Here is an 11,486-nt window from a genome sequence, read left to right on the forward strand (position 1 = left end):
CTACTGTACTCTCTTTTGCATGTAATTAATTGACCTTTCAAACTATCCTGCTCCCTAGTTATCAACACTATACCAGCAGTTGTTTCCTTTAGAGTGTACTGTATTATACAAGCAATTGTTTCCTCAACTATATGTAAACAAATATGTCAATAATTTAAAAAATATTGTATGTTGTATAAAAAAAAAACATTTTAATGGATAAAGGAAGACAGATGGGAGTGAAATTTTTGATGGGTGATCAGGGAAAACATTGAAAGTACATTTGAAATGAACTAAGTGAGCCAGATGTACAAAGGAATGAGGAAGAGAAATGCGAAGATGATGTCAACGGCAAGTCAAAAAGATCTGAGAGGAAATAAGCAAGTGATCCTGAGAGGAACAACAACAACAAAAACTGGCGCATGGTGGAGAAAGTGATCATGATGAATTCAGAAAGAAAGACAATGGGAGATTATGAGGATTCATGCTGGCTAGATAAGCAGTTTGAGCCCCGTTTTAGGAACCATGAAAAAATCTCTAGAGGACTTTAACCAAGGAAGTGATTTAAGTTGGTTTATGTTTATAAAAGATCTCTCAGTCCACTAGGTGAAGAACAGACTGTCAGTCTAGAAGCTAACCAGCTGGGATTCCAGATGAAAGGAGAGAGAGGCTTGCCCTAGGGTGGTAGGCTTGAAGATAATAAATGGTCCAATTGGGGACACATTCTGAAGACAGGGTTGGCAAGATCTGGTGATAGAGTGAATACAAGTTTTGAGGGAAAGAGAGCAATTGAGGATAATTGCTGGATTTTTTGGCCTAAGTTAGAACTGGATGTCATATGGCCCTCATGGACCAATGTTTCCATTACATCTTAATCAGTCAACATTGCAATCTACCCATTATTGAATACCTATTGCATGTTACTGCAGCCATGAAATTAAAAGACGCTTACTCCTTGGAAGAAAAGTTATGACCAACCTAGATAGCATATTCAAAAGCAGAGACATTACTTTGCCGACTAAGATCCATCTAGTCAAGGCTATGGTTTTTCCTGTAGTCATGTATGGATGTGAGAGTTGGACTGTGAAGAAGGCTGAGCACCGAAGAATTGATGCTTTTGAACTGTGGTGTTGGAGAAGACTCTTGAGAGTCCCTTGGACTGCAAGGAGATCCAACCAGTCCGTTCTGAAGGAGATCAGCCTGGGGATTTCCTTGGAAGGAATGATGCTAAAGCTGAAACTCCAGTACTTTGGCCACCTCATGCGAAGAGTTGACTCGTTGGAAAAGACTCTGATGCTGGGAGGGATTGGCGGGCAGGAGGAGAAGGGGACGACAGAGGATGAGATGGCTGGATGGCATCACTGACTCGATGGACGTGAGTCTGAGTGAACTCCAGGAGTTGGTGATGGACAGGGAGGCCTGGCGTGCTGCGATTCATGGGGTCGCAAAGAGTCGGACACAACTGAGCGACTGAACTGAACTGAACTGATTGTATGTTATGTATTTTTTAATCATTATTCATAATCACTACATAAACTTACAAGGTAGGTATTGTGATCAGCAATTAACAGATGAGGAAGATGAGCCTCAAGAGATTCATTTTCCCAAAATTGTACAGCTAAGGCAAGTTTCAAACAATGCCCAGTATAGCTCTAAAATCTACACTGTCTCCATTCAGTCACTTGGCTATTGTGTGCTAGACGCGCATTAGCACTGAAGTCCCTCCTTCCACTGTGTAGGCATAGAAAAGAGACTACGCTGGATGACGAAAGTGAACTTCACTACTTCCTGGAGAGGATGATTACTTAAGATTTTTTAATCATGCTTTTGGGAAGTCTTTTTTTGCTTGATTGATTATTGCTTTTTAAAATTATATTTTCTAAAAGGCAAGTTGAAAACTATAAAGCCATGTCTGAAGACAGCCACATTTAAATGCCAACCCTACCCCTTAACAGCTGTATATCCTTCAACTAGTTTCTAAAGGCTGCTAAGAATGTTAATTTCCTTATCTATAAAGTGGATGTAATAATATTTATCTTTAAGTGGTATAAGGATTAAATGGGAAATGTTGGAAGCATATAACGCAGTATCTGACAAATAGCAAACCTTCAATAAATAAATGATATATATATTAGTGGTAGCTTTCAAAAGTGGGGACCAGGACACAATTATCCAAGTCAGTATTTTATTATCTATAATTTATTTTTATCTCACTAGATGAGGCAACTCTGACAAAAGAGAAAGTGACTTGCTTAATGCTAAGGTAAATTAAAGCCAGAACAAGAATTCTCTTTTCCAAAAATTCCCTGAACACATCCAATAAATCACCCAGTGTCTTGGATATCATGTATTTTTAAAACTGCCATCCAACTAATTGCTCTTGGGTTCTGTAGGCATTCAAACCATAGCTGGTACAAACTAGCCATTCAAATAAATAAACCACAAAGTCATGTAATCATTCTCAGAAACATTCCTCCATCAAGTTTCTACCTAGAATAAACACTGATGAAAAAAATCTATTGCTTACAGGAAAAGTGTCAATGTGGCCTTAAGAGACATTTTCATTTGGAAGACCTACAATTAGTTAATCTGTGTATTTTAAAGGAAAAATATTTTCTAGTCTATTTTATCAAGTCACAAGACATAAAGAATTCTAAAGTCTGCAATACAGAGATCACTTCACTCTAAGGCTAAAAGAATTTCCTTGAGAAAATTTCTAGGCTAGGAAGCAGTTCAGATAGCTGGCTGATTATCAAAATCACCTGAAGAGTTTAGTAAAAATTATAGATGTCTTGAAACCCATATTCTCAGAGATTCTGATTCAGTTCAGTTCCATTCAGTTCAGTTGCTCAGTCATGTCCGACTCTTTGCAACCCCGTGAATTACAGCACACCAGGTCTCCCTGTCCATCACCAACTCCTGGAGTTCACTCAGACTCACGTCCATCGAGTCCATGATGCCATCCAGCCATCTCATCCTCTGTCGTCCCCTTCTCCTCCTGCCCCCAATCCCTCCCAGTATCAGAGTCTTTTCCAATGAGTCAACTCTTCGCATGAGGTGGCCAAAGTACTGGAGCTTCAGCTTTAGCATCAGTCCTTCCAAAGAACACCCAGGACTGATCTCCTTTAGAATGGACTGGTCGGATCTGCTTGCAGTCCATGGGACTCTCAAGAGTCTTCTCCAACACCACAGTTCAAAAGCATCAATTCTTCGGTGCTCAGCTTTCTTCACAGTCCAGCTCTCACATCCATGCCTGACCTACTGGAAAAACCATAGCCTTGACTCAGTAGATCTGGAGCAAAGTCTAGGAATAAACATATTTAAAGTTGACTATGAGCAATCAGGGAAATGCAAATCAAAGTTACAAAGAAATACCACATCATAACTGTTAGAATTACTAAAATCAAAAAGGCAGGTGTTGGTGAGGATATGGAGAAATTGGAAACCTCACACACTGCTTGTGGGAAGGTACAATTGTACCGGAGCTTGGGAAAACAGGCTTACTGTTCCTCAAAAGTTTAAACAGAGAGTTACATGACCCGGTAATTCTACTCCTGGATATATACACAAGAAAAGTGAAAAAATATGCCCAGACCACAACCAGTATATGAATATTCATATTCATAATAGCCCCAAAGTGGAAACAACCCAAATGTCCATCAAATAACAAATTGATTAATAAAATGTGGTCAGTCCAATATCATTTGCTCATATAATGTAAAGAAGCACTGATGCATGCTGCCACATGGATGAGGCTTGAAAACATTGTGCAAAGTGAAAGAAGCCAGTCACAAAAGACCATGTATTATATGATTCTATTTATACAAAATGGCCAGAATAGGCAAATAGGTATAGAGAGAAAGTAGGTTAATGGCTGCCTGAAATATGAGGGAAGGAAGCTGGTGGAGGAAATAAGGGAATGTACTTCTAATAGGTGCAAAGTCTGGGGGGAAGGTGATTATAATATTCTAAAATTGCTTGTGGTGATGGTTGCAAAACTCTGTGAATGTACAACTGTGCAATTTAAATGAGTAAATTTATGGTATATGAATTAAATCTCAATAGGATTCTTATATTAAAAAGAAAGAGAGAAAGGAAAAGTTGTCCTAGTGATTCTGATGTGGGGATAGGTTTAAGAGCCCGGCCACTCAGAGTGTGGTCCGTGGACCAGCACTATAAGCATCACGTGACAGCCTGTTAGAAATGCGGCATCTCAGTGTTGAGGTAGAACTTGTGATTCTGCATTTTAACAAGAAGCCGGGGGAATGAAGTGCACACAAGAGTTTGAGAAGTGCTACTCTCAGGGACTATTTAGAACCTTCTCAGATCCTGTCTTATCAATTTCAAATAGTCAGACCAAAGGTTCTGACTTTCTTCACGTCTAAACTGGATGAACATGCTAACATCAACTGTTTATTCAGTTGTGGGGGAAATTCACCAAAACGATATGTAGGGAAATCCCCAAAGAGAAAAACTTTACAAATAAGTCTCCTTAATATGTCACAGGAGCCTTAAGTATTAATAGTGTTGCTGGAGTCTCACTGGGGAACATAACAGTGTTTCTGATTTTAGCGAAGGGGAAAAGAAAATTATGTTTACCTGACAGTCAATTGGAGATGAGGTAGAGAGGTTTAGATTAGTTAGGACTGGAAGAAAGGTAAATGCTTACACCATCTGTAATGTAACCGAAGTCTCTCTCATTATTTTTCATTTGCCTTTAGTTATCTTGAAAAGTTTGTGACCTTTTTATCATGACACGAAAGAACTATGACTTTCCTTCCATGGTCTATGTAGGTCATTCCACATGGTTTATCATATCGTCAACAGTTAGGGAGACTTTTTATTTAATATTTTTCCAGCTTTACTGAGGACATCACGTGAAGCGAAATAAGCCAGACATAGACAGACAAATACTGTATGATCTCACTTATATATGGAATCTAAAAAAATCAAACTCATAGTATTAGAGAGTAGGGTGCCTTTTTTAACAATTTAATTCTGCATCACTGAGACGTTATGTTGAACCCCAGGGGCAATGTGTTCAAGTAGACAGGCACAGCATGTTCTCTTGACATTCCAATTAACACTGCAGGGTCAAATTACCTCAAATGCAGGCTATCACACACCTACATGAAACTGTAAAAGCTATAAAACATCACAATAAGGGGCCACTTTCATGTTCTTACTCTATTCAGAGTGGTTTTATTATACAGTTATTAGATGAATAGTTGACAAACCAACTTAGTTGGAATCTCAAGAATACTCTTTAATAACTGTATGATTTTGTGCAAGATATTTAAGCATTTTAAGCCTTGGCATCCTCTTCTCTAGATTGAAATAATAGGGTCATAAAATCGTTGTAAGGAAAAGATGGCATAATGCACGTGAAGTACTTAATACACTTCTGAGAACATAGTAAGCTCTCAATAATGTTAGCTATTATTATTATCATCGACATCAGATTCTAAAATAGGGATGTCAGCAATGTTTGACAGCATATTTGCTTTTAAATCATTTTATAATCTGACTACAATTTAGTTTAAAAGGATGAAATGTTTTTAGACTAAAAATCGACAATCTTTGGCTGCCCTTATCTTCCAGTAACCACACTTTGAGAAGCACTGATGTAGATATTCAGAAAAAGACCCTGGGGTTTGGAGGTGGTGGGAGGTGGTGGTCAAGAACCCATTAGTGCAGGACAGCCAAGATTTAAAGTCTTACCCCCTCAGAAAACCTCCAAATCTCCCCACCATGCCCCCTATACTGCATTCCTGTAGCAACTGGGAAAACTAGTTTATTTTTAAGTAACAAAATGTATTGTTTGCAGACTAATGGTTCCAGCTGCATCAAATCAGTCAGGATTGGGAACTGCTCTTCCAGGTCCTTGAAAAATAATTTGCCAATAAACTCTTAGGAGCTCAAGTTGAAGACTTAAGGGTGCCTCAAAATTACCTAGGAGATCTAGGACCCACTCCAGACATACTGAAACAGAATTTCTAGGAGTGAGGGCAAAGCAACTGAATTTTTAGCTGGTTCTTCTGGTGATGGACACCCCAAAGTTTGAAAAATATTGTTAGTCTTAGACTATCCCATAATCCACTCAACTTTTTTCTCATGTGCACAGGAACTTGTCTTTGTACCAAGGGGAAGCTCTGAGACAGTAAGACAGAGTGAAATAGATATGAACTTTGGATTCAGTCTAATTTGAGTTCATGTTCTACCTCTGCCCATAAATAGCTGAATGATTTTGGATGCTTTATGTAGGCTCCTGGGTCACAGCTTATCCATCTATCAAATAGGGTAAGCCATGCTCATTCTTGAACTATTTGAGAATTAGCACTAACATACAGACATGTGTTTTACAAAATCATTGATATTTATTAGAAATAAAAGACAAAGACATTATCTGCAATACTTCTGGAAACTGCATCTATAATAATAACTCTTAAGACAGTCTCAATAAATAACAATTAAATTCCTGACTTTACTGGGAATTCTCTGGTGAACCAGTGGTTAGAACTCCAATCTTCCACTGAAGGGGGCATAGGTTTAACCCCAGCCTGGGGAACTAAGATCCTGCCAGCTGCATAGTGCAGCCAAAGAAATCAATAAAGTCCTGTCTGTATTTACAAAGTTTTAGAGACATTAAATATCCCAGCTATCTAGCAATGCCTAGCATATTGGAGGCACTGCTATAAATGTATTTATCACGATGAAATCACACCTGATAGCATAAGTGGTAAGATCACAACATTTGCAGCCATATTGTCTGAGTGCAAATCTTGGTCTTTCTACTTAGTCTCTCTGTGACTCAGTTTCCTCATTTATAGCATGGTAATAATACCAACTACAATCACAGAGGTGCCAGATGTAGTAAATAAGTTGTTTTATGTAATACAATAATAAAGTGGTACCTGGCACTACTAGAGCTTGCTTATTTTTCTTATTCTTATTAACATTATTATTAAGTATATAATTATTGAAAGGGGCTTCCCTGGGTTGGGAAGATTCCCTGGGGAAGAAAATGGCAACCCACTCCAGTATTCATGCCTGGAAAATCCCATTGACCAAGGAGCCTGGTGGGCTACAGTCCATGGGGTCGCAAAGAGTCGGACACGACTGAGCGACTTCACGTCACTTCACTTCACTTCCCAGGTGCCTCAGTGGTAAAGAATCCACCTGCAATGCAGGTGACATGGATTCGATCCCTGGGTTGAGAAGGTCCCCTGGAGAAGGAAATGGCAACCCGCTCCAGTATTCTTGCCTGGAGAATCCCATGGACAGAGGAGCCTGGTGGGCTGCAGTCTTTGGGATCACAAAAGAGTCAGACATGACTTAGCAACTAAACAACAAACAACAACAAATTATTGAAGGGATATTAATAACAGCTTGGTGTTGAGAAACAGGAAACTTTTTAGGGAAAAGTAAATTTTGAGAAATATAAATCAACCATGTATTTATCATGTACTAGAAATGTTTCCAAGTCATTACAATGACTTGTGGGGAAAGTAATTAGGAAATGAAACCCTCTCATAAGTCTGCTTTATATAGATGATCACCACGGGTAATTTGTGCCTCAAGTCTGCATTTTAAAATAAAATAATAGGGATCAGGGATCAAGAGAGACAACTCACTCTCAGACAACTAACTACAATATTTTTTACTATCCATCTGGCTATGAGTTGAGTCCATGTGACATATGGATGAATATTCACAAGTTACCTTGATATCCAGATTTCTCCACCCACAGCAGAGTCTTGGTTTAATATTACTCATTACAGCATGATTTGGGAAATACTACAAGGTCCTCCAAATGTTGGGGCCTATCTGAGCTCTCCTTGATTACATAAAGAAACATACAGGAAATGTCCAACAAAGGTCTGTCTAGTCAAAGCTATGGTTTTTCCAGTAGTCATGTATGGATGTGAGAGTTGGACTATAAAGAGGGCTGGAAGAATTGATGCTTTTGAAGTGTGATGTTGGAGAAGACTCTTGAGAGTCCCTTGGACTGCAAGGAGATCCAACCAGTCCATCCTAAAGGAAATCAGTCCTGGAAATTGATTCGAAGGACTGATGCTGAAGCTGAAACTCCAGTACTTTGACCACCTGATGCAAAGAACTGACTCACTGGAAAAGACCCTGACCCTAGAAAAGATTGAAGGCGAGAGGAGAAGGGGACGACAGAGGATGAGATGGTTGGATGGCATCACTGACTCGATGGACATGAGTTTGAGTAAACTCCAGGAGTTGCTGATGGACAGGAAAGCTTGGCGTGCTGCAGTCCATGGAGTCACAAAGAGTCAGACATGACTGAGTGACTGAACAGAGCTGTACCTAGCACATGAAAGAATATTCAATCAAAGTTAACAGATAATGAAGAAAACCATAGAACAGAGAATAGTCTTACCTGTGTTAAGAACCAGGAAACAGGTAAATAAATGGAGCCCAGCGTGCAAAAAATGAGAAGGGCATTCAAAGGGGCTTCTTGAGTGGTCACTGAATTTTCCAGATTTGACTAGAGCGCCCTCTTCAGGGAAGGTGGGTTGTGGCGGAATCTCAGATTTTGCTCTATAATGCCTTTTATCCCGAGGTTCACAGGTGGCTCACTGGTAAAGAATCCAACTGCCAAGCAGGAGACCCAGGTTTGATCACTGAATCAGGAACATCCTCTAGAGAAAGAAATGGCAACCCACTCCAGTATTCTTTTCTGGGAAATGCCATGGACAGAGGAGCCTGGCGGGCTACAGTGTGTGAGGTCACAAAGAATCAGACATGACTGAGCGCACACACGCCTTTTATTCAGGAGCTACGCAAGAGCCAGGGAACATGAACTCAGAATCTGAGCTGAGCAAATGAATGGTTTTAGGGGATTCAGTGATTCGTGGGCTTCTTTTTGCCCCCCAGCTGAAAATAAGAGTCCTACTGAACCTGCTTGTTTTTGGCTCTGTCATTCGTTCCATGCAAACTTGAGCAACTTGACCTCTAGAAATATCCATCTCCCTGTCACTAAAATGAGGAGACTCATAGCAGCTACCTCAAAGGATGTTCATTCACTCAACACATATTTCTGAGTGCTTACTTTGTGCTGGGTGATGTTTGAGATCCTAGATATACAGTAGTGGTAAAACAGACAAAATCTCTCCCCGTGTGGAGCCCCTCATGGAATGTATGCCCTAGCTGAGGGGACAACGACAGAGCAGCTTACACGGAAGTCTAGACTTGCTGGAGAACCCCCTTCTTTTGCTGGGCCCCACTCAATGCCAGCAGTTTTCTTGGATGTCACAGCACACTCAAATGATGTATATATTACCTCCATTAATCCAAAGAGATCCATGATAAGTCACTTTTTTAGTTGCAGAAATGGAGACTTCAAACTTAGAAGGGATAAACTGGACATGGCCTAAACCACTGCATGCATAGAAATTTCAGTGTAGTGGAAGGATTTTTGTGGGATTCATTTCCCACCTCCTAGCAGACAAGTGTATTACCAGATTTGTAGAATAGTTCCTACTTCCTCCTTTCCAAGTCCTGTCAGCTTTCATACCATCCACATAATGAACCCGGGTGAGGTCTTATAGAAGAGATTCAGATTGCACTGGGACGATGGGGTGAGTATTGAATGACACATATGCAAACGATCCTTAACACAGGTCTAGGCCAGGGAAAACCCTTGATAAATGATAGCTACTGTTACTTTGCTCAGAGTCGATCCTATATGTCAGAATGCTAGTCAGGCACCAATGGCAGCCACCCAGGAAAGCTGCTCACAGAATAGGCTTCTTTTCTACAGACTGCTCTGGTTTGTCTTCTCCTTAGTTACCATCAAATTGTTTTTCACAAAGATATGAATGAATGCTGCACCTCGATAAATATTTCTCAAATTAAAGCACCACTTAATTGCATCTCAGCAATGCTCCCTTGTGACTGCCCCATTAGGCTTAATGAATAATTTATCAGCTTCCTGGGGTGAGTTTCTGATCTTAAGAACAAGGAGAAATAATTCTTCAGTGTTTGCTTTCTCCTCCACCCTCAATTTTTCCTCTTCCTCAAATGGCAGGTGCATAGCTGCCTAGCAAGGCAAGAAATGCCACAGGTGAGCCGGCAGTGGAAGCTAGGCCTGAGCCTGGACCCAGCTCCCAAACGCACCTGGTCCTGGCACAGGAGGGCTCTTTGGAAGGGCCTCTGTCCTTCCCAGACCCTTGAACAGCAGCTGCCTCCCAGGAGTTGTGATTTAACTCTCACCAGGCAGAGGGCAAAGGAGACCGCCCGCAATTGCAATTGGTGAACTGTGGGTGTCAGGGACTTTGCTCAACAGACCAAACTGGAGGCAAAGGGTTTGGGATGCGCAGGCTGGCTGCAACTGCCCAGCACCAGAGCATCTGGCGGTCACAGTGGCAGTCAGAAACCTCTTTTCTCTCAGTGAATCTGCTGGGAATGGAGAGGTGGGAGATGATGAGTGAACGTTCTTTTTATCTTTCTGCCATCTTTTCTCTATTCTGGGCATCACCTGTTTGGCAGCGAGGCAACTTGGACTTATGTGCATTTGATTCCCCTCCCCCCCCTTTTTTTCACTGTTTCCCTTAAAGGCCAAGAAATTCCTTCTGTGACTTCCTCCCAGAAAGGATGCTATCAGACCCCAAGTGTACCCCAGACCAGACCTTACCACCTCCTTCATCTAAAAATCATAATGGCTATCATTTACACAGCATCAGCTCTATGTCTACAAGGATTATTTCCTCTAATACCTGTGAGGTCTATACTGTGATTATCGCTGTTTTATAGGTGAGAACACCGAGGCCTGCAGAAGTGAGCCAACTTGCCGAAGGCCACGTAGTTAGAAAGCAGTAAGACTGGGTTGGAAACTCAGGTAATCTGATTCCAGAACCAGAATTCTCCAATTTCCATATCCTCCCCACCACATCCCACCCCCATTTTGACTTGCATGTTCTCTGTTTGATTCTTTTCCTTTCCTTTTAAATTTCAACCACCATTTGTGATTTGATCTACATGAATGACAAGTCCTATGCCATTATTTGCTCTGTTTGGTGCTAAGAATAGTGAATGTATGGGAATCCGTAAGCTTAGTTCTTTTATCCTTTTAAGTTTTCCTTGCTTTTTGAAATTTTCTTGGAGTTGTTTGAAATATAGGGCTTCCTAGGTGACGTTAGTGAGAGAGAACCTGCCTGCCAGTGCAGGAGATGTAGGAAGCTCCCTTGCAGGAGGGTGTGGCAACCCACTCCAGTATTCTTGTCTGGAAAATCCTATGAGCAGAGGAGCCTGGTGGGCTAGAGTCCACAGAGGCGCAAAGAGTCGGACTCGACTGAAGCGACTTAGTACTCAGTCATTTGAAATATAAGTGGCATAAAAGCCAATATGATCTAGATTGCCAAGAAACTTGGTAAAATCATATTCAGGAGCTGGTTCCAGGTGATAGACTGGAAAACTCTGGACTTGAAGTCAGATTCTTAGGATTTAGTGCTGCCTCTGCTCAGCTGAGTGACCCCCAG

This window comes from Capricornis sumatraensis, chromosome 4, assembly GCF_032405125.1.
Source record: "Capricornis sumatraensis isolate serow.1 chromosome 4, serow.2, whole genome shotgun sequence".
NCBI lineage: Eukaryota > Metazoa > Chordata > Mammalia > Artiodactyla > Bovidae > Capricornis > Capricornis sumatraensis.